Source organism: Epinephelus moara, chromosome 1 (genome assembly GCF_006386435.1).
Source record: "Epinephelus moara isolate mb chromosome 1, YSFRI_EMoa_1.0, whole genome shotgun sequence".
Taxonomy (NCBI): domain Eukaryota; kingdom Metazoa; phylum Chordata; class Actinopteri; order Perciformes; family Serranidae; genus Epinephelus; species Epinephelus moara.
Window position 1 is genome coordinate 2135692 of NC_065506.1, and position 5290 is coordinate 2140981.

General features: G+C 38.3%; 1 protein-coding gene across 3 annotated transcripts in view; it reads left to right on the forward strand.

Moving 5' to 3' along the window:
- The window catches only part of fah (fumarylacetoacetate hydrolase (fumarylacetoacetase)), a 625231-nt gene that overhangs the window by 381110 nt on the left and 238831 nt on the right, over window positions 1-5290 (forward strand). The window contains exon 1 of one of the 3 annotated variants that reach the window (XM_050041463.1): window positions 3264-3268. The exons of the other annotated variants lie outside the window; for them this stretch is intronic. The gene's annotated coding sequence lies outside the window, so the exon portion shown is untranslated. Of the gene's footprint in view, window positions 1-3263; window positions 3269-5290 lie in introns of those variants that run through there. 3 annotated transcript variants of the gene reach the window in all.

Sequence of the window (5290 nt, forward strand, 5' to 3'; positions counted from 1 at the left end):
TTACACACAGGTCCGAAAGACACACACATGCACAAACAGGGCCTATACATGCACAAAGTGGAGAGATGTCAGAGTGAGGGGGCTGCCCTTAGTGAGGCGCCCCGAGCGGTTACTTACATTCTGGTGTGAAAGTAGCCACTGGGAAATAATGGGCAGGCTAATATAATGTGCTGTGTGTTAACCTTCACCAACTGCTTTTCAGCTGCTTGTGCAAATTGTTGTGCATGTCATGCCTGATTGAATAATGTTACATAAAAACTTCTAAAATAATACTATATAACACTTCTCACACTGTGTTGCAGGTGAGATGGGGTGGCAGAAACCAGGATGGAGCAGGAAACGCAGTGGGGGAGGAAGTGGAGCAGGTATGTTATTAACATCATTACTGTAACAATATGTATACAAGGAGTCTTAATAGAAACCAGCACACTAAAATTACTTATTTGTCATTTAAGTGAGAGTGTTAGGGACAAAGCACATCATTTATGTCTGAGTTAAAATCAAAGATAGGCAATTCATATTTTCAGAAACACAAAATGCATGCATATTGTAGGAAGGGGTCCTAAATTCCTAGGTTAAGTCAGTGTACGCATTTTCTCTTAAACCATCCAGTGATGTGTTGGTAATATTGTTATACAATGGAGACAAAACATTATTTTTTCTATATAGGTGAACAGCTTTCTCTCCAGGGCAGCTCTAGTCACAAAATACATAATCTCTCAAGACAGATTCTGCAATTTACATTGTAGAATCTGGCGGCAGCCCTGTGTAAAAGACGACGAGAGGGGGGTAGGGCAGGGCTTTGAGTTTGAATGATGCTGCGCTTTACCCAATCACAATAGAGGGGGCGTGGCCAAGACGTGCAGGTGTCCCCAGGAAATGTGTGCCTACAGAAACAGCAAGCTCCGTGTCCATGGCGACGGTTCCACCCAAAACGCCGTCTCATCAATGTGAAAAAAAATATTTTTTCCAGCGGATGTCTTAGTTACAACATGATTGAGCTAACTGGAGTAGTTTCATGTCGTATCCGACAACGGGAGGCTTTTAACAGATGACGTCCTGATGTTAGCTTTGCTAACTGTCCCTGTCAGCTGCAGCCACTGATGCTTTCTAGACATCGTGATTTCCCATAACTGAATAAATACCACACATAGCAACACAAAACTGCTTTGCTAGCTCAATCATGTTGTAACTAAGATAACCGCTGGAAAAAATATTTTATTCACGGACCGTTTATTGGGTTAATACCTTATTTTTATATAGTCTATGGTTATTACAGACATCGCTAACGGCTAATGTTAACAGCTAACGGTTAGCCCAGCTAATCTATGATAACCATGTTATTTACAAAACGTGCACACAGNGAGGAGGGATCCCTCTTCCAGGATGGACAGACGTGCAATAGATGTCGTACAGAACAGATCAGCATAATAAATTAACAGTAATCCGACAAAAACATCAGATTAGTCTACACGGTGATATAGTGACGTGAAAAATGTGATAGCTAAACTCTGCTGGTTTTCTACCCGAAGTATTTGTGAACAACACGGCGATTCCCTGGGGGCACCGCTGGAAGTGAAGGGCGTGAGTGATTGCCGAGGCCCCTGCACTTCCGTTAGTCGAAAAACTCCGGTCTGTGCCTCCAGAAGTAAAGGAAGAAAAAAAAAAGTTTGTTTTTTTTGACCGATGGATTTCCAGATTGCAAAATACATGACAAAGGCAGGTTGGTATTACACTTACAGTAAACACTGTGATAATGCATTACCAGTTAAACAGATTTTTGGGTTGTTGAATTGGGCTTAGTCATGTCTCTTGAGTTTCTCACTTAGTATAGCTTTTTGATGTGAATTCTAACTGGCTTGTGGATGCATTTTTGTATTAATTAGGAAGAGTGAACATGCTGACACAACAAGCCATGGGTTGGAACAGAAGAAAGAGGGACAACCTTCATCAAGCGTTGACCCACAGATATGTCAAAGTAAGGGCAAATTAAATTTGTCTTCTCATGTGACACTACATATTTTTGACAAATGCCTGCAGTTTTAAAAGCTTATAACCTCAAAGCTATATAGACATTTTTTCACTTATTCAGACCTCCGCTTGGGTGTCTATACAGCTGGTATCATTTAATGTTTCACCTGTTCTGATGAAGGTCTTGTTCTGAAAGCTTGCATTATGGTGTTGCATGGAGCTTTTGTTCTGACATTTTGTTAATTTTGTTATTGTTATTGTTATATTTTTGTTAATTTATTTCTCCTCAAAAGGTCACAGAAAGGGTAAAGGTGGAAGCTACTAACCTCAGCAACATCCAAAAGGAGCACAACCTTGATCAGGAGACCATACAGCAGTGGGTGTGTGATGTCAGCCACTGGGCAGTCACAGGTAAAACATGTACAGTACTTTGATGTCTTTTCGTATATACATCTGTTAATGACTGTACCTTTATACACACAATAGAAGGTCGCTATAGTTTGAAAGTGAGACTGTCACTGATTGTATCTCATCTCCAACTGTTTTGTTTAACTGATTTAGAGAGAGTCTACGCTCCAGGGTGTACTGAAGACCTCAGGGCTGATATTGAGAGCATCACTGTAACCCTTTTGCGCAAGAAGCAAGATCTGTATCGTCAGCATGGTTTGTTGTCAAAACAAGTTATTTAAATTACACGTCAAAAACCACAAAAACGCCATCACACATTTTTATTTTCATTAAACTTTGCAGATAGCAACCAGGCAAGACAAAGAAAGCGAAAGAAAATGACAGAGCTGAAGAAGAAGCTTCGTGAAAAGGTCTTGCAATACAGCACCATAGTAGAAGGAGATCATATTGATGAGGAGTTGGCTTGCAGTCTGACAGGACTACATCCTACCATGGGAGAGACATGGAGACGGTATGATAATTGCTAGTGTGGCATGTTGATCTTTTAGTCTATGTCCATAGTCTATGCCTATGGTACCACTGTACATTGGCTTTACAAATTTTGAACCATTTTCAGTCTTCAAATGGAGCGATGTTTCCAAACTCATTTCCATATTAGCCATTGTCCCTTTTGTTACCTCTCATGCAGTTACACACAGGGATAGGACGATATATTGAAATTAAAAATATCACAATACCAAAATATGACAATACTTAAAGTGGGGCAGATAAAGTTATGGTGATATTAATGCCATGCTGTAGTACTCACAAATGAGACACTTTACCATCACAATTTAACAAGCTTTCCATCCAAATTAGATTGTCACGTTGAAGAGGTCTGTCTTTGACCAGTCAATGCTGCAGAAACGCTTGGAGGAGGAGCAGAGCATCCTCGTGAAAGAGATGTCTCGGCGCATCATATATCTTCTGAAGGAAGTGCAAGAAGTGGAGGCACTCAGAGGACAGACTTTGGAGAGCATCAAAACCAGCAGTAAAAACATTAATAAAACATTAATCAACATGTCCTATTTGGCAGCCCATATATTACTAACATCCTTCAGTTTAAGATGGATTAACCCATTTTCTATTGTTTTTGCATATTCAGCATTTTAAAATGCAAAAATATTTGCAGTTGTCATGGTTTGCTTACATTGAGGCTTGCTGCTGTGTGATGTATCATCTTTTCTTTTCTGTTTTTCCCCACAATTCCTCTACAGATTTTGATGACCTGACAGAGGACAGTACACATGGACTCTACAGTGTCCTCAATCGGAGGTGGCAATCACTCCAAAGTCAACACAAAAATGCTGTAAATGCGTACAGCGGTATAGCCGCTATGGAATCAGATCTACTCCAAATACAGGAGGACAATGAGGAGTGGGATGACAGTGGCTTTACTAGTCAGAGGAGTAAGAAGTGTAAAGGCCGCTCATGGATGTATTATAAGACCTGGATACAGAACTAAAAATGGTGCCCATTCAGTCCTATAGGAGTTGCTCGGCTGGCGCATACACCCAAACAAATTTCTAGCTTCCACGTTGTGCGGCCCACTAAATATGCGCAGTAGTGTTCTAGTGTGCCTCCAAATAAAATGTGTTATCATTATTATTATTATTATCATCATTATTATTATAATTGACGTTGTTTGCAGTTCGAGGTGTCCTGTCAACAGTTTTACAGACGTAAAATTAAAATCTCAATAAAAATAAATAAATAAAATAATAAAATCTTAAAATCTCCTATATTAGCTTACAGTTGGTGAGATTAAAGAATAAAAGATAAAAATAGTATAAAAATTAAAAGATGAAAAGGACATCAAAGATAAAAATATAAATACAGTGTATATACATATTATATACATATGACATATATAGTGTTAGTCAATCAATCAATCAATCAATCAATCAATCAATCAATTTTATCTATAAAGCCCAATATCACAAATCACAATTTGCCTCACAGGGCTTTACAGCATACAACATCCCTCTGTCCTTTGGACCCTCACAGCGGATAAGGAAAAACTCCCCAAAAAAAACCCTTTAACGGGAAAAAAAAAAAAAAAAAAGAAAGGAAAGTGAATAGATGATGTAAAACAGTTTGCAGATCTGCAGCGTGATTGTCTTATGTTGAGAGTTCAAGGTGCATTGAATGACTCATTTATTGTTCAATATTCTGACTACATGGGGCAGAAAGCTTCTCATCAGTCACTGTCCGTGCCTTTAGGTGCTTTGTCTATATCTTTTATTTATGTAATGCACTTTGACTTGCTAATGTGTACAAAGTAAACTTTCCTTGCCTTTATATTAAACAGCCCTGTATAACTCTAACACAAGTGCTATACAATTGTTGTTTTTTTGACACTGTGTTTTGTCATTTGTTAATTATGACCTATTAATGTGAGTGCATTATTGTAAATGTAATGTTATGTAAGTTTGCATAAAGCAGTGTATTTACACATTTTTGCATTAGTAGGCAATCTCATAAGCGACATCTACACTCAAGTAGCACATACAAATAGTGTTTCAGTAACTTCTATTTAAATATTTGCCCATAGTGTAGGGGCTTGAAATGGTTTTGTTGTGTTGCACGACAGGACAGTTGACATTGATATCCATTACTTTCCACAGGTAGGATTTGGTTATATGGAGTCCCTGAGGGGTCACGTTGTGAAAAACAAATTCCCAATTGACATGTAAATCTGAAATTGTTTGCATGGTTCTTGATGAATAGGCCTATATGGCATTGGTGGTTAAACAGTTTGTAGTAATAGGTCAAAACTCATGCCAGCCAAATATGCATTGGGCCTGTGAGACAGAGATTATGATGAATTTCATATATATATATATATATATATATATATATATATATATAT